Source organism: Podarcis cretensis (assembly GCF_951804945.1).
Source record: "Podarcis cretensis genome assembly, chromosome: 2".
In the NCBI taxonomy this organism is placed as follows: Eukaryota; Metazoa; Chordata; class Lepidosauria; order Squamata; family Lacertidae; genus Podarcis; species Podarcis cretensis.
In genome coordinates this window covers 14,991,561-15,017,334 of record NC_137171.1, presented here as the reverse complement: position 1 = coordinate 15,017,334, position 25,774 = coordinate 14,991,561, and the positions used below count along the sequence as shown (strand labels likewise).

The 25,774-nt window shown below is 46.8% G+C and overlaps 1 long non-coding RNA gene across 1 annotated transcript in view; it reads left to right on the top strand.

Moving 5' to 3' along the window:
- Nucleotides 1-25,774, top strand: part of LOC307210505 — a 349,261-nt gene that overhangs the window by 92,980 nt on the left and 230,507 nt on the right. The gene's annotated exons all lie outside the window — the stretch shown is intronic.

Sequence of the window (25,774 nt, the reverse complement as noted above, 5' to 3'; positions counted from 1 at the left end):
TCTGCCTAGGGAGTAGTTGGTAAGGAACGCGGGTGGCGCTGTGGGTTAAACCACAGAGCCTGGGGCTTGCTGATCAGAAGGTCGGCGGTTTGAATCCCCGCAATGGTGTGAGCTCCTGTTGCTCGGTCCCAGCTCCCGCCAACCTAGCAGTTCAAAAGCACGTCAAAGTGCAAGTAGATAAATAGGTACCGCTCCGGCGGGAAAGTAAAGAGCGTTTCCGTGTGCTGCTCTGGTTCGCCAGAAGCGGCTTAGTCCTGCTGGCCACATGACATGGAAGCTGTATGCCGACTCCCTCAGCCAATAAAGCGAGATGAGCGCCGCAACCCCAGAGTCGGCCACGACTGGACCTAATGGTCAGGGGTCCCTTTACCTTTACCTTTAGGAAGTAGTTGGGAGAACATCTAGGGATCTGAAACGTTTTAAGGACATTCTCTCCCATCCCACCCATAAGGGCTATTGGTCCTGTTTCCTTTTAGGTAACCACAGGATTCTTCACAATGGGAAGAAGTATGGCGCCACCTATTGGCAAATGCACAGCACAGTCCAATGCTCCTCGCTGTATGTGCTGCTGCTGAGCTGCAGTAAGATTGATGGCAGAAGATCTCCCTGTGTGTGTGTGTGTGTGTGTGTGTGTGTGTGTGTGTGTGTGTGTGTGTGTGTTTGCAGTGGGGCTGTTGATATTGATCAGAGAAGCAGCCCTGGGGAGAGAAGGCATTTACCTTCCCCCACCCTCCCTATGAGGCAAATGTAAACAGCAATTGCTAAAGCTGCTTATTATCTAAAAATGTGTGTGTGTTTCTTTTTTGGAAACATTGTGTGAGAAAAGGGGGGTGCTTCTTTGAAGAGGGTGGTATTTACCCACAGGTTTCTTTAAAAAAATAAAATAAATTTTATCCAGGTTTATAGAGAAAAATACAAACCTTGATATTAGAACAGAACAGAACAGAACAGAACAGAACAGAATAGAATAGAATAGAATAGAATAGAATAGAATAGAATTTATTATTTATACCCTGCCCATCTGGCTGGGTTTCCCCAGCCACTCTGGGCGGCTTCCAACAAAGGATTAAAATACAGTGGTCTGTTAGACATTAAAAGCTTCCCTAAACAGGGCTGCCTTCAGATGTCTTCTAAAAGTCTGGTGATTGTTCTTCTCTTTGACATCTGGTGGGAGGGAGTTCCACAGGGCGGGCACGACTACCAAGAAGGCCCTCAGTGCTGGACCTCAGTGTCCGGGCAAAAGAATGGGGGAGAAGACGCTCCTTCAGGTATACTTCCCTACCCTCCCCCCCCCTTTTTTTACCAAACCAGGACAGTTATCTAGATACAGTGGAATCTTGGTTTCTGAATGTAATTCATTCTGAAAGACTGTTCAACTTCGAAATGTTCAAAAACCGAGGTGCAAAGGGTGGTCTGCAATTTCTTTCTTTCTTTCTTTTATTAATCTTTATTAGTTTCCCACATAAACATATATACATAGATAACAAGTCATACAAAGCAAAAGCAGTAAAAGTAAAGAGAAAAAGAGAAAAAGGAAAGGAAAATACAATACATTATAATTAGATAACAAGTTAAAATGTAAAACTTCCAATCATTCTCATTATACTGCTTATATTGTCTATGTTTTAGATATCTTTTCGGACTATATAAAAATAATATGAAATAATATAAATCTGTGCGAGAAAACATGCCATTTCAATGGAGAAATTTGAAAAAACCTCAGCGGAAGCCATTCGACTTCTGAGGCACATTCGAAAACGGAAGCAATTACTTCTGTGTTTTCGGCATTTGAAAACCAAAACGTTCAGCTTCCGAGATGCTTGAAAACCGAGATTCCACTGTACAATAAAAACTCAAAAGGGGGCGGGGGGAGAAAGAAATAGAGAAAGAAAAAGGAAGGAAGAAGGAAGGAAGGAAGGAAGGAAGGAAGGAAGGAAGGAAGGAAGGAAGGAAAAGAAAAGAGGTGAAAAATAAAACAGAAAAATAAGATTCAGAAATTAAAGAACTTTCTGAAGTATCTACTCACAATTTTGGCGTGTTAAGATAATTACATTTTTAAAAATTAAAAAAAATCTGCTGCCTGATTAACTGGGGACTTCTTTAGTAAATCAAAAGTGCATACAGTAAATTGATTTATCAACTGAACACAGTCCCAGTGTATGCCTCCATGAATCAACCCATAGCAGGTTGCTGTTGGGTATATCCATCATCATCTGCTTATTTGTATCTACAGCATAGCAGCCTGCCCTTTTCATTCAGTGCAAGTATATCTACTCTGTAAACAGCCAGGATGGACTGGACAAAGCATCTCCCCAAAAGGAAATTATCACATTTCTCTTCTGTGCACCAGAGCTGTTTGTTTCTACTTGAGCCTTGGGGGCAATAGCACAGCCAAGTTGGAGCAAAGTCAGATCCAGGTGGTTGGAGGCCCTGGGGCCAGAGACACCAGATTACTCCCAAGATTGGGGCACATGTTGTGGGCGTGTGACATCACACAATGTTGTGACATCTGGAGGAGGCCGATCGTTCTGGAGGAGCCGGCCACTGAAGCTGTGATGCCCAATGCATGTGACGTCATGCGTGCGCTATGCATGTCAGGCCTGTTTAGTTGTGGCTGAACATATCAGACGACACAGCGATTCTTCAAACAGCTCTTGTTTATTCACAAGCCAGAACTGTACCAGCTCCATCTAGTACGAAGGCTGAGGCCCACAGACTGTCTCGCCAGAGTGGTGCATGCTCTAGTTATCTCTCACTTAAAAGGTAAAGGTAAAGGGACCCCTGACCATTAGGTCCAGTCGTGACCGATTCTGGGGTTGCGCCGCTCATCTCGCTTTATTGGCCGAGGGAGCCGGCATACAGCTTCAGGGTCATGTGGCCAGCATGACTAAGCCGCTTCTGGCCAACCAGAGCAGCGCACGGAAACACCGTTTACCTTCCCGCCGGAGCGGTACCTATTTATCTACTTGTACTTTGACACGGGGATTCGAACCGCCAACCTTCTGATCAGCAAGTCCTAGGCTCTGTGGTTTAACCCACAGCGCCACCCGTGTCCCGTTAGCCTGCATATTGAAGTCCAAATACACATCAGAATTACTAGAGATCAAGGAGCCTAATACAAAACTGGCCAGACCTAAATAAAGACCATCAAGAAACTGGCAAATCAGGTCCTCCCTTAAAGAGGGCACATATTGTGGTGAGACCTGGAAAACCGACACCCTGTGTTGTGGGTGGGTACGATTGGTCAGCCACAACACCCAATTGGTAGGTCCCTCATAGCTGGGAGCAATCTGGCCAATGGGATGCAGTCTAAACTGTTAAGTTGTGGGTGAACATATCAGACGACACAGCGATTCTTCAAACAGCTCTTGTTTATTCACAAGCCAGAACTGAACTGAAGGGTTCAGCCAGCCTGCTTATATAGAGCTCCACTACAACGCAACAGTAACCACTTTGTGTAACTATCCAATCATTGAACGTCACTTTCAATCCATTATTTGCATATGTGGACCTGAGTGAAAACTATTTAGAGTATCCCCCTGCTGGCCCAGGGTGAGAACTTCAGTACATAACAAGGCCCCCTCAACATGGAAGGGGCACGGTCCCCTTCCGACAAATATTGAGGGGGCTGAAGACACCTCAGGCCCCTAGAGTTGGTGTGCCTGCCTAGTGCATTTCCCAAAATAGGGACCCCCTTCTCCAAAAAAGAAATGCATGATATAAGAGACCAGAAAATATATACTTTTGAAGACCAACCAATTTAACTTTCATGCACTTCAAAATAATAATAATAATACTTTGAGCACATGCAGTTTTGCAACGCTCAGCAAAACACAACCGAAAAACATTTTGGCAACCCTAATAAACAAAATGGTTGGCTTATTTTACAGAAATAATTTAGAGGGGTGCCTGCACATTTTGCTTTATATAAATCAATAAATCTTTATTACGGTCCAGAGACCCAACAAATTGTTACAAAGCAATGCACAATTCAGACAGCCTACCTCCAGGTTAAACAAGCATTTTGTTCAGACTTAAAAATAGGGACCATTGGTTCTTGCAACCACCAATAGAAACTTTGCCACTGCTAATGTTCTAGCGTTTGCCCGGTCTTCCAATAGGAACCTGACATAGTGAGCCTCTGATTTTCCCGGGAAAGGTACCAGCAAGGGTAATATCAGTCCAGCCCTGGCTTGCTCATATTTTGCACAGTGCAGCAAAATATATTTTATAGAATTGATGTCTTGAGCACACAAGCGTTATACTTTCCTTCTACCAGGACTAGAGGCTTACTATTTTTTTATTAAGAAAGCTTAGAGCCTGGTCTCTTGCAGGCATGGACCCTGCTGCAATTGCTCCCAAGAGAGGTTTCAGGCAAAGTGTCCTTCTCTAGCTTTGGAGATGAGAGAGGAGGGTAGCTGCCCAGTGCAGTGGGTTCACTGGTGAAAGCCCCAGCAGAAATGTGTGACGACGTGAGGTTGGTGTATCATAGCTTTCAGTGCAAACTTGAACCCCTTTAAAGTGCCTCAAGGTTGCATGGAAACCTGTACCTGGTGGGACCTTGTCCCTTCTTAGGTTTTGTGAAGAGGGGAGGGGCTATTATTTGAGACCATCCCACCTGGAGCCGAGGCACAAAGAGGATGAAACATTGGGTGAGGACAAGAGGGCCCCTTCTACGCATAGCCCAAGGAGTGCTCCAATTCCAACATTATAATCTGGTGCTGAGTAGAATAATAATAATAATAATAATAATAATAATAATAATAATAATAATACTTTATTTTTATACCCTGCCCATCAGCCACTCTGGGCAGCTCCCAACAGAATACTAAAAACACGATAAAAGATCAAACATTAAAAACTTCCCTAAACAGGGTTGCTTTCATTTTTTTTTAAAAAAAATAATATTTATTAAAGTTTCAAAAAAAGTTACAGAAATGAGAAAGAAAAAAAAGAAAAAAAACCAAAAAATAAAAAATACAGAAAAATAAAAAACAATTGACAACATTTCTATCTTTCCATGTCTTGTCTTTCATTTACTTGTTTCCCTGACCTCACACCTCCCTTTTTTGTATTCTAATTCAATTAGCAATTTCAGCAAATCCTTTCCATCTTTACTTTTATCTTAATAATTCATCTTAATACATTGTGACTTTACATTCTCACCTATTCATAATCCGATTTTACTTATTTCTATAACATTACTGCTAAACCACAAAACTTCATTCCAGCATCCTTCTAACATTCCTTAATTTAACAATGTTTCTGTAAATAATCTTTAAATTTCTTCCAATCTTCTTCTACTGACTCTTCTCCCTGGTCTCGGATTCTGCCAGTCATTTCCGCCAATTCCATGTACTCCATCACCTTCATCTGCCATTCTTGCCTAGTGGGTAGATCTTGTGTCTTCCAGTACTTTGCGATGAGTATTCTTGCTGCTGTTGTTGCATACATAAAAAAAATTCTGTCCTTCTTTGGCACCAATTGGCCGACCATGCCCAGAAGAAAGGCCTCTGGTTTCTTCAGGAAGGTATATTTAAATACCTTTTTCATTTCGTTATAAATCATCTCCCAGAAAGCCTTAATCCTTGGGCACATCCACCAAAGGTGAAAGAATGTACCTTCAATCTCTTTGCATTTCCAGCATTTATTATCAGGCAAATGATATATTTTTGCAAGCTTGACTGGTGTCATGTACCACCTGTATATCATTTTCATAATATTCTCTCTTAAGGCATTACATGCCGTGAACTTCATACCAGTGGTCCATAACTGTTCCCAGTCAGCCAGCATAATGTTGTGACCCACATCTTGTGCCCATTTAATCATAGCATAGTTCACCGTTTCATCCTGAGTATTCCATTTCAACAGCAAGTTATACATTCTTGACAGAATCTTAGTTTTGGGATCTAACAGTTCTGTTTCCAATTTTGATTTTTCCACCTGGAAGCCAATTTTCTTGTCCACATTGTTAAACAGGGCTGCTTTCAAATATCTTCTAAAAGTCAGATAGTTGTTTATTTCCTTAACATCTGATGAGAGGGTGTTCCACAGGGTAGGTGCAACTACCAAGAAGGCCCTCTGCCTGGTTCCCTGTAACCTCTCTTCTCACAGTGAGGGAACCGCCAGAAGGCCCTTGGAGCTGGACCTCAGTTTCTGGGCTTAATGATGGGGGTAGAGATGCTCCTTCAGGTATACTGGGCTGAGGCCATTTAGGGTTTTAAAGGTCAGCAGCACCAACACTTTGAATTGTGCTCAGAAATGTACTGGGAGCCAATGTAGGTCTTTCAAGACCAGTGTTATATGGCCTTGGCGTCCACTCCCAGTCACCAGTCTAGCTGCTGCATTCTGGATTAGTCGTAGTTTCTGGGTCACCTTCAAAGGTAACCCCACATAGAGCGCAATGCAGTAATCCAAGCGAGAGATAACTAGAGCATGCACCACTCTGGTGAGACAGTCTGCGGGCAGATAGGGTCTCAGTCTGCATACCAGATGGAGCTGGTAGACAGCTGCCCTGGACAGAGAATTGACCTGCGCCTCCATGGACAGCTGTGAGTCCAAAATGACTCCCAGGCTGCGCACCTGGTCCTTCAGGGGCACAGTTACCCCATTCAGGACCAGGGAGTCCTCCACACCAGCCTGCCCCCTGTCCCCCAAGAACAGTACTTCTGCCTTGTCAGGATTCAACCTCAATCTGTTAGCTGCCATCCATCCTCCAACCGCCTCCAGACACTCACACAGGACCTTCAGCACCTTCACTGGTTCTGATTTAAGAGAGATGTAGAGCTGGGTATCTTCTATAAGCAGAAGCCGCTGATGCTATGGCAAATGATGCAGAAGATGAGACCAGTGTTGCTCACCATCCTTGGAACAGGCTATTTCCTAACCCTACAGCCCCTTCACTGGAAAACAGGCAAGCGAAGGGAAGTTGTCATGCCAGTTAAAGGGATAGGATGGAGCATGGGGTTGCAGGTTCATTAGATCCAGGAGGATGCACATTTGACCTTTGGTTAACATCCTGCACAGATGTTCCCTCCTGGGAAAACAATGGGACTGGCTTTCCTCCACATCAGAGCTCTGATCCAGGATTCCTCCCCTGTCCTCTCGCAATCTATTCCCTCCTATTCTTGGCCTTTGTTCCCCAGAGCCCATCCCAGGGAGGAACGGTAGCTTCTGGAGTTCAGATCGGTGCAAATCACTGCCTGTCACTCATCCGTTCAGCCCATCCCCTGTGAGGAATTCATTGCCCATGAGGCAGACAGAAGAGTTCACAGCGGGGGCAGCGGATCGGGCAGCGGCAAAGCTGGCGGGGATCCACACTCTGCTTGCCTGGGTGCTTGTCCAACTTGCTTGATATAATGCACAGCCACAGCAAGTGCTCTGTGGTGTTCTGTTGCCTTTCAAATTGTAGATTCCCAATGCCCCCATGTGATTGCAGATCAATGTCATCCATTGCTACATCCACCATGTGCAGGTAAGGTTGTCCCAGAGCAATTATTCAGTGCCTGTGTCGTGTGTTGTTCGGCTCTGTGATAATAGGGGAGCATGTTCCAAATCAGGGATGAATCTTTGGCCACCCAGATGTCGCTGAACTATCCTTTTTGACAAAAAGTGGAATGATTTTATTTATTTATTGAGTTTACATACCGCCCTATGGGACATGGGTGGCACTGTGGGTTAAACCACAGAGCCTAGGACTTGCCGATCAGAAGGTCGGCTGTTCGAATCCTTGAGATGGGGTGAGCTCCCGTTGCTCGGTCCCAGCTCCTGCCAACCTAGCAGTTTGAAAGCATGTCAAAGTGCAAGTAGATAAATAGGTACCGCTCCGGTGGGAAGGTAAACGGTGTTTCCATGCACTGCTCTGGTTCGCCAGAAGCAGCTTAGTCATGCTGGCCACATGACCCGGAAGCTGTACGCCGGCTCCCTCGGCCAGTAAAGCGAGATGAGAGCCGCAACCCCAGAGTTGTCCACGACTGGACCTAATGGTCAGGGGTCCCTTTACCTTTACCTTTTTACCGCCCTATACCCAGAGGTCTCAGGGCGGTTCACAGAAAAGATCACAATATATATAATCAGAATAAAAACAACAACCCAATAACATACACACCCACCCAGAAAAGAACCACATTTTAAAAGGATACAGGACAGTGGTGTCCAAACTTCTTTCAAAGAGGGCCAGATTTGATGAAGTGAAGGGCCGTGAGGGCTGACCAAAGGGCCAACCAAAGTTATTGAGCTTTTTTTAGGATTGAAGTTGAAGGTTTTTTTAGGATTTTACCCCACGAAGTAAACTGCCACAGGGGCCAGATTAAACCGACTAGCGGGCCGGATTAGGCCCCCAAAACAGACTTTGGACATGCCTGGTATAGGATGTCAAACAGATCAACCAAAGGCCTGGTTAAAAAGGAAGGTTTTTGCCTGGTGCTTAAAGGTGTATTATGAAGACGCCAAGCGAACTTCCCTGGGGAGAGCATTCCACAGACGGGGAGCCGCTGCAGAGAAGACAGAGCGATCCCACAGTTCTTTCCCACTCCTCCTAGCTCTTCCCAAGATTGCTTGACCCTCAAGAAGAAACGGATATACTCAAAGACACAACCCGCTCATGCCACTGAGCTGAAAGTTTTACATCTCATACAGGTGGCTGCAGCACACTGTGGGGCTGTCCACATTTCTCCCACAACTTTGGTTTTGTGTAATCAAAGTGCGCTGCCATCCTGGCACAATGATTCCACTATATATATATAAAAAAGCCGCCTCCACAATCAGACTTTTTGCAGTTTGGAATTGACAGGGAAATGCATTTTAAAAATGGGGAAGGAACAAAAGAACTAACTGGGAGCTGCATAAGCACCCAGCCAACAGGATGAATGTTCCTTGCCATATAACTGCTACGTAAATGAATCGGAACGAAAGCTCAATGACCGAACATAATCTCATAATAATCATAATCCCTATGTCAATTTTGTGCAAGGTAATCAGAGTGAATTCTTTACAAACAGGTCGTCCAGAGAGAACTAACCTCAGGAACTGCTGAGGCACACCTCTTCCTTTACGCTGGCAATCTCTGTAAAGGTAAAGGTAAAAGGACGCCTGACCATTAGGTCCAGTCATGGCCGACTCTGGGGTTGCGGCGCTCATCTCGCTTTATTGGCCGAGGAAGCCGGCGTACAGCTTCCGGGTCATGTGGCCAGCATGACTAAGCCGCTTCTGGTGAACCAGAGCAGCGCAGGGAAACGCCGTTCACCTTCTCACCGGAGCGGTACTTATTTATCTACGTGCATTTTGACGTGCTTTCGAACTACTAGGTTGGCAGGAGCAGGGACTGAGGAACGGGAGCTCACCCCGTCATTGCGGGGATTCGAACCGCCAACCTTCTGATCGGCAAGTCCTAGGCTCTGTGGTTTAACCCACAGCGCCACCCATGTCCCTCAGCAATCTCGGTGCTTCCCTGTAAATTTAAAGAGAAGCGGGCAGCTGCAGACCTGCTTTATCCCTCTTGCTTTCATAAGGCCAGATTAGATATTCATAAAGTGCTTTGGTGATGATCTGCAAGGGGCATTATCATCAGCGCAGATCCCCCGCCGTGAGAATGAGAATGGGGCCAGCTTTTCTCACAGAGAATCCTGCCACATTGATTCTCCAAGGAGGCCATCCTCGGAATATTACGTCCTTAATACAAGGTCTACTGCTGGCCTTCTTATCTCCCCATAAGCTGGGATGTTATTGCTACTTTCTTTGTCATGAATCCCCGCAATTAACACCGACGGCCTTGTAATGTGCCGTTTAGCCCAGTTTCGCTTTAGTGCTGAACAATGATTTCCACAGTAATTATGCCTTTGAAAGAATGGCAATAATTAAAAAGTATAAATGCAACCAGGCTAGCATGCTGCGATGAGAGGAGAAGGCCAGGAGGGGAGAATGGCGGGAGAAGTTATTGAAATGAGAACTGCTCGTGTCGCCGCTGTTTAGGCTGAGAGACGGCCCAAAACGCAGGGGTCATGGCAGGCGCAAGAGAGAAGACAGGTCTATATATTAATTAAAGTCAGTCTGTGGGTGAGCCTTGCAACACAAGGCCCATGCAGGGAACCAGTGGCGTAGCGTGGGGGGTGCACTGGGCACAATATTTGGGGGGGGGCGCGCGCTCGCACTCGCAGCTCTCTGCCCCTACCTGGCTCACTCACTCTCTCTCACTGCAGTGCTGGCTGTGCGAATCCGATCCGAGCTGCCGGGTTGCCGCCCACTGTGGAGGGGGAGGGTGCCAGGCGTGCGTTGCGTTGCGGAGCGGAGAGAGAGCGAGGGAGGGACTATCTGGGGGAGGGACAGTGCAGCAGCCACCCAGCGCAGCGCTGAGCGCGGGAGAGAACTACACCGGACCAGCCCAGGCAGCAGCAAGAAGAAGCTGGCAGCGGCGGCAGGTTAGGGGTTAGGGGCGCAAATTACTTGCCTTGCCCCGGGTGCTGACAACCCACGCTATGCTGCTGCAGGGAACTCACGGGCTCCTAGAGTTGGAAAGGACCCTGAGTAATCTAATCCAACCCCCTGAGATGCAGGAATCTCAACACATCATCCCCCATCCAATTTGAAACCGGACCAGACCCTGCTTAGCTTTGCAATTCTAGCACATGCCCTTCTGCGCTTCTCTTGGGGCTGCACTCTTACGGGAGACAGGTGACTCTTGTGAGAGCACAACCTCCTCTCCCAAATGGGCATCTTTTTGAGCCGTGTTTTCACGGGACACCCCAGGATCCGATCAGAAGCCAGGGAGGGTTTCTGTAATTCCAGGGTGTCCCTCTCGAAACGGGACAGTTGAGATGTATGCTAGCAGTTTTATTGCTGCACCACTAGGAGGACTCCCCCCTGTGCAGGCTCTGTCCCGCCCCCATACCTCCATCCCAGCTGCTCAGTCCACCAGGGGAGAGCAACACTTGCCACGCCCTGGGCACCGGCAACCCACGCTATGCCACTGGCATGCCAGTATACCAGTCAAAAAGCCACAGTTCCATAGTGCAAGAAGTACTGCATCAGTTTCCATAATGCAAGAGGTAGCGTGAAAAGAACATTAGAAAACAGGGCAGAAGTGCTAGCATTTCAATCGGGGGTGGTGGTGGAGGGAACCACAATATTCCCCATGTTTGAATGCGCTCTCCTTATGGGCTCCTCCACACTTCCACTTGTTCCATGCCCAGAAAGCATGGGTCCCAGTGGTCCCAGAAAGCATGGGTCCCAAGCTCCACCCCCAGTTGTTCTTAGACTCCTTATTGGGTGAGCAACGCAGCCAAGCAACACAGCTGGCCGGCAGGGAGGGAGGGAGAGGAGCTGCTTCTTTTGAAACCCGGGAAATTTAAGGGACATCATCAATAAGGGACAGCAGCGGGACACGGCGCTGGGATATGGGAGTTTCCCACCAAATAAGGGACGGTTGACAGCTATGGAAAGATGCACTTTAAAGTATGGTGCAAACACATCCTTGGCTGTAGCGGCCCAATGTTTTTCTCTTGAAGGCCAACCACAATTACCTCAGTTGCCAAGTAAATTATGAGCAAGCATTATATTCAAAGCCACCCATCTGAATGTAAAAGCAGGTTTTGGAAGGGGGGAAATACAACTGAGGTGTGGGGGGGAAATGATGAGTGAGAAATTGTTTTGTCTCCTGTTCACAGTGGCAAAGAGCGATTCTGCTCTCTTTCTCCCTGGCAACGTCGCAATTGAGGCATGATAGAGATTCCACTGATGTCAAGACCTTTCAGGAGATACTAGTCTTTGTTTAAAAAACCCGAGGGAGGCCTGCAATTTGTAAAGAAGGCAGAGCAGGGAAGAAAGAGAGGCTTGCAAAGATGCGAGAGGTCTCTTCTGGCGTGTGTGATCAATGCCGGCATGGAATTGAAATGCCAATACCATTTATTAGAGGGAAGGGATTTCGATAATTCTGCTTTCTCATTGCGATCCTGCAGCACGGGCTGCTCAGCACCAGGCACGATAGGTTAGCAAACAGGTCTAATCTCTCCTGTGATGATCTAAGAGGACCCTAAAGTCAATGGGGGGGGGGTGCAATTTGTACTCACGTGGGACAGACTGAAGGATGGTGGCTGTCTTGCAAGAGGAGGGGGATGTGTATGAGAGGGAGCTGCTGGATTTGCATATGCTAATTAATTCACCCACTTGCACACGGTGGCTTCTTATCGATTAAACAAATGGTTTGGAAACCACTCAGGTGACAACTGTTTTAAAGGCAAAAGTTATCTCTCTTCCCCCCACCCAAAGAAACGCTTTAATGAGCTGTTTCGTTGGTTATCGTCTCACCCCACCTTGCATCTTTCCTTCAGTAGCCCACAGAGAGAATTCAAACTATTAACTATTGACAAATCCCTTGCCTCTTAATTAAAGGAAATGTCAGTTATAGATGGCTGGTGTGGTATAATGAAGTAGCCCAGGACGTGAGCGGTGAAATCTCTTGGCTTAAACAATGCTGTCGCCACCAAATCACTAGTGGACCTCTGGCAAGGTAGGATCCAGCAAGGAAACTTTTGAAAACTTGTTGTCCCATCCTCCGGAATGCCACAGAACAGGTGTGGTGAATCCTTGGCCCTCCAAATGTTGCTGGACTACAACTCCCAACATTCCTGATCATTGGCCGCATTGGCCGATCCTAATGGGAGTTGTAGTTCAGCAACAACTGGCAGGCCAAAGGGCCGACAAGGAGAACAGGTCGTTCACAGATCAAAGAAAGAGAGCAACACACTTGGCTAACTTACAGTTAGGCTGGATCTAGACATATATATAAAAAAAAGATTCAGAAAAATACATTGTAAACCTCATAGTGGGAAATCACATTGCCGGAAAATGGAACTCTATAACGCCATCTGGTGTCACAGCTTTGTTGTTTAGTCGTTTAGTCATGTCCGACTCTTCGTGATCCCATGGACCAGAGCACGCCAGGCACTCCTGTCTTCCACTGCCTCCCACAGTTTGGTCAAACTCATGCTGGTAGCTTCGAGAACACTGTCCAACCATCTCGTCCTCTGTCGTCCCCTTCTCCTTGTGCCCTCAATCTCTCCCAGCATCAGGGTCTTTTCCAGGGAGTCTTCTCTTCTCATGAGGTGGCCAAAGTATTGGAGCCTCAGCTTCACAATCTGTCCTTCCAGTGAGCACTCAGGGCTGATTTCCTTCAGAATTTTGATCTTCTTGCAGTCCATGGGACTCTCAAGAGTCTCCTCCAGCACCATAATTCAAAAGCATTGGTTCTTCGGCGATCAGCCTTCTTTATGGTCCAGCTCTCACTTCCATACATCACTACAGTGGTACCTTGGGTTAAGAACTTAATTTGTTCCAGAGGTCTGTTCTTAACCTGAAACTGTTCTTAACCTGAAGCACCACTTTAGCTAATGGGGCCTCCTGTTGCTGCCGCTGCGCCACCGCTGCACAATTTCTGTCCTCATCCTGAAGCAAAGTTCTTAACCTGAGTTATTATTTCTGGGTTAGTGGAGTCTGTAACCTGAAGCGTATGTAACCCAAGGTACCACTGTACTGGGAAAACCATAGCTTTAACTATATGGACCTTTGTTGGCAAGGTGATGTCTCTGCTTTTTAAGATGCTGTCTCAGTTTGTCATTGCTTTTCTCCCAAGAAGCAGGCGTCTTTTAATTTCGTGACTGCTGTCACCATCTGCAGCTTTATAACACATTTAAAATGCTTTCTTTTCTTTCTTTTTTATAATAATAATAATAATTTATTATTTATACCCCGCCCATCTGGCTGAGTTTCCCCAGCCACTCTGGGCGGCTCCCAATCAGTGTTAAAAACAGTACAGCATTACATATTAAAAACTTCCCTGAACAGGGCTGCCTTAAGATGTCTTCTGAATGTCAGGTAATTCTTTATCTCTTTGACATCTGATGGGAGGGCGTTCCACAGGGCGGGCGCCACTACCGAGAAGGCCCTCTGTCTGGTTCCCTGTAGCCTCACTTCTCGCAGTGAGGGAACCGCCAGAAGGCCCTCGGTGCTGGATCTCAGTGTCCGGGCTGAACGATGGGGGTGGAGACGCTCCTTCAGGTATACAGGACCGAGGCCGTTTAGGGCTTTAAAGGTCAGCACCAACACTTTGAATTGTGCTCGGAAATGTACTGGGAGCCAGTGCAGATCTCTCAGAACCGGTGTTATGTGGTCCCGGCGGCCACTCCCAGTCACCAGTCTAGCTGCCGCATTCTGGATTAATTGCAGTTTCCGGGTCACCTTCAAAGGTAGCCCCACGTAGAGCGCGTTGCAGTAGTCCAAGCGTGAGATAACCAGAGCATGCACCACTCTGGCGAGACAGTCCGCGGGGAGGTAGGGTCTTAGCCTGCGTACCAGGTGGAGCTGGTAGACAGCTGCCCTGGACACAGAGTTAACCTGCGCCTCCATGGACAGCTGTGAGTCCAAAATGACTCCCAGGCTGCGAACCTGGTCCTTCAGGGGCACAGTTACCCCATTCAGGACCAGGGAATCCTCCACACCTGCCCGCCTCCTGTCCCCCAAAAACAGTACTTCTGTCTTGTCAGGATTCAACCTCAATCTGTTAGCCGCCATCCAACCTCCAACCGCCTCCAGGCACTCACACAGGACCTTCACCGCCTTCACTGGTTCTGATTTAAAGGAGAGGTAGAGCTGGGTGTCATCTGCATACTGATGAACACCCAGTCCAAACCCCCTGATGATCTCTCCCAGCGGCTTCATATAGATATTAAAAAGCATGGGGGAGAGGACAGAACCCTGAGGCACCCCACAAGTGAGAGCCCAGGGGTCTGAACACTCACCCCCCACACCACTTTCTGGACACGGCCCAGGAGGAAGGAGCGGAACCACTGTATGACAGTGCCCCCAGCTGATTCCTCTGTTTCTTTATTAAGGAAGCAGAACACAGAACACACAGAGACATCTAAGGGTTGCTGCTGTCTAGCTGAAGCAGTTGTCTGAACTGGCTTGTAACTGCCCTTTCGCTCCCTAACCCTCTGTGTCAGGCCCCTCCCTCTGCTTACCACAGATGTTCCCAAACTTATTTGGCCTACTGCCCTCTTTTTAGAAATTTATTTTTACTCAGCATCCCCCTGGAAGTCTACTTTCTTCAAGCAAAGGGGCGTGGCCGGCGCTGCAGCCTACCTGCCAATGGCCAAATCGGCAGGCAAGCTGCCACCCTCTTCCGGGGCCTGGGTGAAACTGAAAAGGGTTCACGCGAGCCCAGGAAAACCCCTCGCGTCCAGCCAGCACAACTGCCAGATCCAGGGGACATGTTGTTGCCCTCCCTTCAACAACGCCCAACCTGGCGGTAAGCATCATTACACAACAGATGAAACATGTAGAATGGTTTTTCAAATTTTTCTTCACTTTTCTTTTTTCTTTATGCTTTCACCGCCCCCTTATTTTTATTCTATGCCCACCAATTACACCTGATGGCTTGGACTACTGCCATGCACTCTATGTGGGGCTGCCTTTGAAGGTGGCTTGGATTACCAGTGTGGTGTAGTGGTTAAGAGCGGTAGACTTGTAATCTGGTGAACCGAGTTTGATTTCCCGCTCCTCCACATGCAGCTGCTAGGTGACCTTGGGCTAGTCACACTTCTTTGAAGTCTCTCAGCCCCACTCACCTCACAGAGTGTTTGTTGTCGGGGAGGAAGGAAAAGGAGAATGTTAGCCGCTTTGAGACTCCTTCAGGTAGTGATAAAGTGGGATATCAAATCCAAACTCTTCTTCTTCTTCTTACTGCCATGCGCTCTACATGGGGCTACCTTTTAAGGTGACCCGGAAACTACAACTAATCCAGAATGCGGCAGCTAGACTGGTGACTGGGAGCGGCCGCCGAGACCATATAGCACCGGTCCTGAAAGACCTACATTGGCTCACAGTATGTTTCTGAGCACAATTCAAAGTGTTGGTGCTGACCTTGAAAGCCCTAAATGGCCGCCACCCAGTATACCTAAAGGAGCATCTCTACCCCCATCATTCAGCCCAGAAACTGAGGTCCAGCTCCAAGGGCCTTCTGGTGGTTCCCTCACTGCGAGAAGAGAGGTTACAGGGAACCACTGCCTTACTTGGTCCGCTCTCCTGGCTATGCCTCCTCAGTCGCAATAGGTTGTTTGAACTGAGGTTTGGCGGGAACCTCAAGGTTTGTGACTTGGGGAGGCAGTCCAGGAGGGCTCTGACAGGAGTCATGTAGGATGGGGGGGTGTGCTGCTCGTGGGCACGCAAAGGGCACCCTCCATTTGATGTGGAGAGCGATCATTTTTGGAAGTTACACTCCCCTGTGCTGCTTATGTTGGTATGGAGTTAGGCAGAGTTATTCAGGCTGCCACTCTGTTCAACGTTTGTGTGAATCGCTCCTATTTTGAGGAGCTCTGTCTATACTAGGTAGAAAAGCTTATTATAGATGGAACTCACTCACATTCTTTGGCGGCTGATGTGGCTGCTGCCATCATTTAACAAAAGAAACGAAATCTCCATGGATAGCAGTAACCTTTTCACCGCTGCGATAAAGCAAATTTGAACGATGTGCTCTGCACAATCTACATTTCCACCAGTCTCCTGTCACTGTAATAAAACGCTGCCTGATACAGAAATTTATCACTCTCTGTGTGTATACACAGGAGTCCGCTTAAGGCATGGGTCGGCAAACTAAGGTTTGCGGGCCAGATCAGGCCCAATTGCCTTCTGGATCTGACCTGCAGACGGTCCGGGGATTGCCAGCATGTGGGTCGCCAGCACGTGCATTCTTTTCCTCTCCCTCCCTCTCCCTCACATGGCAGTGGCGGTAGCGCCTCCTCCCTCCCTCCTCCTGGCTTCTCCCTGCCCTGCCTAGAGGAGGAAGGGGGCTGGGCTTTGTTGAGCCGCAGTTGGCTGAGCGCCCCTCTTGAGCAGCCACCATTTAAATCAGCCCCTTTCCAGAGCCAGCCCTTTCGTGCTCCACTCATCGTTTGCTGACCCCTGGCTTAAGGCAAAACGAGAAATGCTGCCTTGCCTCGCCACTGCTGCTGCAAGCCACAAACCTGCTGTTGCCCCAACCTGAACTGCTCAATCAACAACATCTACAGCTGGTGGGAAAGTGCTGCCACCATCACCGCCGATTTCAGGCCAGGTCGGACCGATTTAGGGTGAGATCTCACAGGAAGTAGTGTGAGCTCAGCAAGGTATCACACAGTTTCAGGGAAGATCTCGCCCAAAATGGATGCGATCTCATTCGAAATTGTGCCAGTGCCACCTTTTCTCCCTGGTGGAAGTGTTAAGGCAGACATTGGTTTCGGACATGTCATCATGATGAGCTGCATCAGCATCTTTGTGCAGCGAACTATTGGATTGCTTGAAACTACAACTCCCATCTTCCCTGGTCATTGGCGACAGTTGCTGCAGCTGCTGGGACTTGTTATCCAGCAACATCTGGAGGGCCAGATGTTCCCCATTCCTGCATCACACAAAATCGGAAATGGATAGGAAGAGTAAGGAACAGCACGGTTTGCCTGTCCACCTTAACACAAACCTTAGAAGGCAGCTGGGAAATGCAACAATCAGCCAGTTTCAAGCAATCCAATAGTTCGTTGCACAAAGATCCTGATGCAGCTCATCATGATGACATGTCCGAAACCAATGGAACAAGTTAGACATGAGTTGTTACAGACCCGCTGTTTTCAGCTGGATTCAGCCACCTTAATCTGGATTGGAGCTCTTAGCGGAGAATTCTCCCTGGGAGTGCACCATTGACCAATACCTTGTCCTTCACATCACCCTCCATAGGTTGAAGGAAAAGAGGGACACTTGGAGGGTCTGGCATTGGTGTTTCCTGACAACCAGAGCAAGCCAAGAATGACGGTTGCACAATATGAAATGCAGCTCAACAGTTGCACGGGTGGAAGTAGGTTGTGCAACTGGAAATATCAGGGCTACAGCAATCTGTTGAGCAACCTCCTATGAGAACCTGTGCTTTCCTCCTGCACCATTTATTGTGCAGGCCATTCGATTTAGTACACTGCTAAGGGACTTCGTAAATTACCGTATTTTTTGCTCTATAAGACTCACTTTTTCCCTCCTAAAAAGTAAGGGGAAATGTGTGTGCATCTTATGGAGTGAATGCAGGCTGCACAGCTATCCCAAAGCCAGAACAGCAAGAGGGATGAGATTCAGAATATTTTTTTTTCTTGTTTTCCTCCTCCAAAAACTAGGTGTGTCTTGTGGTCTGGTGCATCTTATAGAGCAAAAAATACAGTAGCGCTACACTGAAATCCACCCATGATGGTATCTAACTCCAGTTAAATTAGCAAAAATGTATAAAACCATGGAAAGCAAGTGTTGGAAATGTAAAACAACAGAAGGGACATTTTTTCACATGTGGTGGGGTTGTAAAATTATAAAGGAATATTGGGAAATGATTTATGATGAAATGAAGAAGATGTTTAAAATCACCTTTGTTTAAAAAACCAGAAGATTTCCTATTAGGTCTCACAGGAGTGGATTTACCAAGATCACAAAAGAACTTTGTATGCAATTATGGCTGCATGGACATTATTAGCCCAACTTTGGAAAGAAGAAGATGTCCCAGCTAAAGAAGATTGTCAACTTAAATTAATGGAATATGCTGAAATGGCAAAAGTGACAATGAAACTAAGAGGAAGAGATGACAACGAGTTTAAGGGAAAATGGAAGATGTTTATTGCATATATACAGAAGCATTGTAGACAGGTTAATACATTAGCAGGGTTTTAGAAATACTTGTAATTTGATTATGCATGGATAGTAGGTTATACAAATGGATTGCAAATTTAACAAAGGACATGCAGTATGTTGATTAATAATGGAACCAAAGAAGGGACTGGGGGAAGTCAATTTGTTTTGTTTTGTTTTGATTTGATTTTGTGTTGTTGTTGTTGTTGGAAAATTAATAAAATGTTATCAAAAAGAAAGAGAAAGAAACCCACCCATGAAATTGAAAGCACTCATGCACAGACAAAGGTGCACAAACGCACTCATGGAAACAGCCACCCACGTAGACACGAATGCCCATGCGGTCACAGCGATGTTGAGGAATATTGGGTGGTTGTTGAAGCCATCTCCCATAGTTGATTCAGGGGCAGCATTGCTTGGACAACTTGATCCAAGTCCTGGGTGGGCGGAGGTTGCTCTGATAACCTCACCATGTAGTAGTTGTTGTTGATGGTGATGATCATTGAGGTTTGAAGCCAAGATGTGGTCTATCTGGTTCTTCATATATATATCCTTTGCATGGCCTCCTGCACTCTTTTTAACCTCGGCGCTCTAATGACTACTTTGCTTTCTGCAGGCAACGAGGGGAATAAGAGCCCTAAGGGGAGAAAACTATAATGAATCACTGTAATTATTACTTAATCCATTGGCTCCTTTAATGGTTTTCGTGACTGATAATTAGTCAAAGCAGAGCCCCGCATAATTGCCACGTAACCACTAAACAAATGGCAAAATGGGAAAAGCTGTCTGGCAGCTCCCCAAGAGACACCGGGAACGGTAAGTTGGGGCGCACAGAGAATTATTGCACGGCTGTAATTATATGACCCATCTGATTTCAGTGTGTTATTACAACACAATGCAGAAGTTTCAGGGCAATTAATTGTTTCCAGCTCCCTTTTCCCCCATTTCTGCCAAGACTGAACAATCCTACCTGATCTCACCTTATTCTTGTTTGTTTTGGTTTTTTAAGAGATAGAATTACAAAATAGCAATTCCTTCCCATTATAACTTAGTTCCTCTACAAGATCTTGCCTTGGCTAGCTGCATTTGGACAGGAGCCAAATGCAATTTGTTCTCCCGGGGTATGTTTATTATCAGGAGCTGCATACAACGTGCTGCAGAATCTAAGTGATATATGAATGCAATTAAGCTCAGATTGGCTGGAGATGTATTTATTTGTCATATTTTTAAAACTCCCTTCTGCTGAGGTTCTCAGGGCGGGCTACAAATCATAATAAAAAACACTGAATGAAACATCCATCATGAAAGCATAGGAATGCAATTATCTTAAAACCAGCAATGGCAGAGCATGAAATCCCATAGGAGTGGGAAGCACGAATCCTCTTATGAACCTCCAAAGTCCTGATGGAACAAATATGTCCTCAGTAAACGATGAAGAGAAGCCAAGAAGTGGGAATCTCCAAGCAGGGAGCCACAAGAAGAAGATACCGCCATGATGAGGCTCAGGTGGCCTCAGTGGCCCGGAGTGCCTTCCATCAGCTTCGGTTGGTGGCCCAGCTACACCCCTATCTGGGCAGGGATAGCCTAACCACTGTTGTCTATGCTCTGGTAACCTCAAGGTTAGATTACTGCAATGTGTTATACATAGGGCTGCCTTCTCAAGACGGTTCAGAAACTTCAGCTGGTGCAGAATTCAGTGGCCAGGTTGCTCACAGGAGCAAGACTGTTTGAACATATTGCACCAATCCTGGTCCGCCTGCACTGGCTTCCAATTAGTTTCCGGGCCCAATTCAAAGTGCTGGTTTTGACCTATAAAGCCTTAAATGGCTCAGGACCGCAATATCTCAAGGACCGCCTCTTTCCATATGAACCTACCTGGACCCTGAGATCATCTTCTGAGGCCCTTCTTCGTGTGCCTCCTCCTCAAGAGGTCCAGAGGGAGGCAACACGAGAACAGGGCCTTCTCTGCAGTGGCTCCCCATCTGTGGAATGCTCCCCCCAGGGAAATTCACCTGGTGCCTTCATTATACACCTTTAGGTGCCAGGCAAAGTTGCTTTTTAACCAGGCCTTTGGTTGACCTGATTTACATCCCATGCCCTTTTAAAATGTGAGGGTTTTTTTGTGGGGGGTGGATGGGTGGGTTATTGGGTTGTTGTTTTCTATTTTTATTTTGCATTTTGTGGTTTTATATCTTGATTTTATTCCGTGAACTGCCCTGAGACCCCCAGGTATAGGGCGGTATATAAATTCAATGAAGAAGAAGAAGAAGAAGAAGAAGAAGAAGAAGAAGAAGAAGAAGAAGTCGTCACTGGGGTTCAAGCTGCAGTTATGGTTGGAACTATCAGCAGAGTCTTTCCCCAGTGGATCTCAGATTATGGTCTGGTGGATACAGAAGAAGAAGAAGAAGTCGTCACTGGGGTTCAAGCTGCAGTTATGGTTGGAACTATCAGCAGAGTCTTTCCCCAGTGGATCTCAGATTATGGTCTGGTGGATACAGAAAGAACTGCTCCTTTAAGTACTCAAGTGTTTTATGCAATGCCACCCCATCCATTATCACACCTAGTTCTGCGGCTCAACATTTCGCACCAAGCTGTCTTCAAAGCCAGCCCCATGTAGAGCACACTGTAGCAGTCTAAATGGGGAAGCCACCAGTGCATGTATTATTGTAGCAACACTACCCTGGTCCAGGAAAGGCAGTGGCTGGTGAACCTGCTCTAACTCCTTATTCCACTCATCTCCAAGATCCTGAACATCCACTTTACGATATTCCAATAAATATTTATAAACAAGAACAGATCTGCCGTTCTTTAAATATCCAATTATTCCCTCTAGCAATCCAGGAGATACTGAAGCACTCAAAGCTGACCATCCATAAACGAACCCCCAAAGGCTGTAAATCTGAAGATATTGCCATTCACCACTTGTGGATTGGTGGTTTCTTAACAGCGATATTGAAAATGGCAAAAAATAAAATAAAAATAAAATACTCCATCTAATCCTATTAACTGGTCTGATGCATAAATTCCACTTTGAGTCCGTTTCTCAAACAGATCTTCTTCTCTGTCTTCAAATCTGGGTTACCCCATAGACTTAATTCAGCATGAACACATAGGTCAAAATATAACTGACGAAGCAATATAATCAGTGCCTTTCCAGCTGCTAAAACTGCAAGGGGAAATACTCCTTTCTTTTTATATACATAGATTCTAGCGCCATCCATCCATAAAGTGATGTACATCATTTCTGTGATCACCCATGCAGAGGTCTTTGCAGGGGAAAAATCTTACCAATCACTTGTATGAGCAAAAATATATTCCTTATGGTATAAGGAATATAACCCTGAAGGCTTTCACTGAAGCCACTGGGCCCAGACTCTTTGCCTTCAACAATAATAATAAAAAGAAAGTATATAGACCTATAAGGGACGCAGGTGGCGCTGTGGGTTAAAGCCTCAGCGCCTAGGACTTGCCGATCGAAAGGTCGGCGGTTCGAATCCCTGCGGCGGGGTGCGCTCCCGCTGCTCGGTCCCAGCGCCTGCCAACCTAGCAGTTCGAAAGCACCTCCGGGTGCAAGTAGATAAATAGGGACCGCTTACCGGCGGGAAGGTAAACGGCGTTTCCGTGTGCGGCTCTGGCTTGCCAGAGCAGCGATGTCACGCTGGCCACGTGACCCGGATGTGTCTCCGGACAGTGGTGGCCCCTGGCCTCTTAAGTGAGATGGGCGCACAACCCCAGAGTCTGTCAAGACTGGCCCGTACGGGCAGGGGTACCTTTACCTTTTATATAGACCTATGAGAAAGTTTGGGGGTAAAATGTGCAAAATCTAAGTGATTTCTGTGAAATGAGAGTGAGTGTGATGTAATCACCTTGTGAATTTTTCCTGATACTGACAGCAACAACATCAGTGTGTCTGTGCGTGTGTAAAATAAATATTTTTGTGATCTCCACAGGCTTGACTAGCAGGACATAGCTGGCTTGCCATGGTAAACATGTTGTTGGGGGTGCCTGTCTCTCTAATTTTGTATTATGCCCCGTACCCCATGGCAGCCATTTTGTGTTATGCCCTCTCTCAAAATTCCAAATGTGCCCACTGGTCTAAAAGGTTGGTAACCCAGGTATGAACTAAGATCGGGAAAATTTAATCCTCATTTCGATACGGAGAGCTGCATTTTTAAAGAGTAAAAAATGAGGTGGAGAAGTCCCTCAAATACACTTCTGAAATACCGTGTTAAATTTTTGAAAATATACTTGGGGAATATATAAAAGAATACCATGACAACATAAATTTTCGATGGCAAGATATTCATATTGTGTAGTAAAAGGTAAAGGTAAAGGTACCCCTGCCCGTACGGGCCAGTCTTGACAGACTCTGGGGTTGTGCACCCATCTCACTCAAGAGGCCAGGGGTCAGCGCTGTCCGGAGACACTTCCGGGTCACGTGGCCAGCGTGACAAAGCTGCATCTGGCGAGCCAGAGCCGCACACGGAAACGCCGTTTACCTTCCCGCTGGTAAGCGGTCCCTATTTATCTACTTGCACCCGGAGGTGCTTTCGAACTGCTAGGTTGGCAGGCGCTGGGACCGAGCAGCGGGAGCGCACCCCGCCGCAGGGATTCGAACTGCCGACCTTTCGATCGGCAAGCCCTAGGCGCTGAGGCTTTAACCCACAGCGCCACCTGCGTCCCGCATTGTGTAGTAACCATACTCCAAATACTAAGCCTAAATAACAGCCACCTTACTAAACTGAGAAATATCTCTGTCATCAAACTGTTTAAATTCAGTTTGATCATTCGAGGAACTTAATCATCTCTGGGAACCAAAATACCCATGCTTTTGTTGGCTACTTGTGGCAAACTCTCTCCATACTAAACCTTGACATTTTTCTTCCTCTTCACTCTGACATGGCTGCTTTTACCTTTTGCACCCGCAAGGACATTGAGGTTGCTCCATTTGTGCCTTTCACAATGCGAAACGCATTTGGCCAGGGCGTTCCCACAGAGGGACTTTATGGACGTGATTTGTTGCTTTCTCTAAAACAGCACGCAAGGGCCTGGTGCCAAAAGCAGAGCTGAATTCTGTGCCAAAGGCTTAAGGCTGCAAGTAAGGGGGAGAAATGATGGGAGTTCATACCATTATTTGTGGTATGAAGAAAATGGGTGGAGGAATGTTTTTCTCCCTCTCTAGTAACACTAGAATTCGTGGGCATCCAGGGAAGCTGAACATTGGAAGGTTCAGGCCAGACAAAAGTGCTTCTTTGTGCAGCGCAAAGTTACTCCCTTTCCAGATCTTGGGAAGTTAATAAAAGTAAAGGTAAAGGGACCCCTGACCATTAGGTCCATTCGTGACTGACTCATCTCGCTTTATTGGCACTCATCTCACTTTATTGGCCGAGGGAGCCGGCGTACAGCTTCTGGGTCATGTGGCCAGCAGGACTAAGCTGCTTCTGGCGAACCAGAGCAGCGCATGGAAACGCCGTTTACCTTCCCGCCGGAGCGGTACCTATTTATCTACTTGCACTCTGACGTGCTTTCAAATTGCTAGGTTGGCAGGAGCAGGGACCGAGCAACGGGAGCTCACCCCGTCGCAGGGATTCGAACCGCCGACCTTCTGATCGGCAAGCCCTAGGCTCAGTGGTTTAACCCACAGCGCTAACCACGTCCCTCAGACAGTTACACATGGGATTTTGCTATTATATCCCTGTAGCATTCCTGCTCACCTGCGGGAGCCCTCCAAGCACCCAGATCTACACACTAGACTTCCTTTCACACAGCTGCCAAATGCATGGTGACTGAGGTGGGAGCTAGCAAGTGCATTATGGGGCAACATGGCAACTGAAGATGAGGCAGGTGGCAGAAGTCCCCGCCCAGAGGTGTAGCAACAAAACTGCTAGCATACCCCTCAACTGTCCTGTTTTGAGCAGGACATCCCGGAATTACACAAGCCTGATTGGTACCTGGGATGGCCCCTTTTGATTCCCATGAGAACATGACCCCAAAAGACACCCGTTTTCGGGGGTTGTGCTCTCTCTCTTGAGTCACCTGGCTGCCACAAGAGTGGAGCCCCCAAAAAGGTGCATCCCAATTTTCCTCTGCAAGATTTTGGAGGGTCTGTTATACTAGAACATGGGTAGGCAAAATAAGGCCCAGGGGCCGGATCTGGCCCAATTGCCTTCTCAATCCGGCCCGTCGACGGTCTGGGAATCAGCGTGTTTTTACATGAGTAGAATGTAGAATGTTTTTTGTGGGGCCTGCCTGGTGTTTTTACAATAGCAGAATGTGTGCTTTTCTTTAAAATGCATCTCTGGGTTTTTTGTGGGGCATAGGAATTCATTCTTTTTTTCTTTTCTTTTTTCAAAATATAGTCTGGCCCCCCACAAGGTCTGAGGGACAGTAGACCGGCCTCTGCTGAAAAGGTTTGCTGACCCCTGTACTAGAAGGATTCCTTCTGATTTTATCAATGACTCCTAACAAAGACTTAAAACTGTGGGGGGAACAGGAACCTTGGGAATCTATCTGAAAAAGAAACGTAAAACAGGCAAACAAAATCAATCTGGATGCAGAGTATATACCCAGCCAGATGGATTGGGCATCATAATAATAACAATAATAATAGTCATGCAAAATTCAGCAGTCCTTGCACAATTATTTCCAGACTCTTGGAGTGCTCACAGACTGTTGCTATTTTCAGGTGGGTTTCAACCTAGCAAATTTGAGTTGTGCAATTATAATGGATTGGAGCTCTTGCGCAACAAACCCACTTCCCTCCCTGTTTGCTGGAAGGAAAGTAATGGAGAAATGCACTGGAATGCGCACATAATGTCTGCTTGGTCCAATGCCATCTAACTTCCCACATAAACCCATCAGGAAGAATGCTTGAAAAACAACAAGAAACAGGTTGCTTGGAAGCGACCTTGAATATGCTTTATGAAGTATGCCCATCTTGTGACCCAACAAGCAGAACACAGCCTGCTAGCTGTGTGCACTGTGGCCTGGCAGGTTCTTGGCAATGCCACTGTTGTGTGTGTGTGTGTTTTGTGTTTTTTTTACAGACTCTGATGGCAGGCAGCAAAACCAGCACTAATGTCCCTGGCAAGCAGCC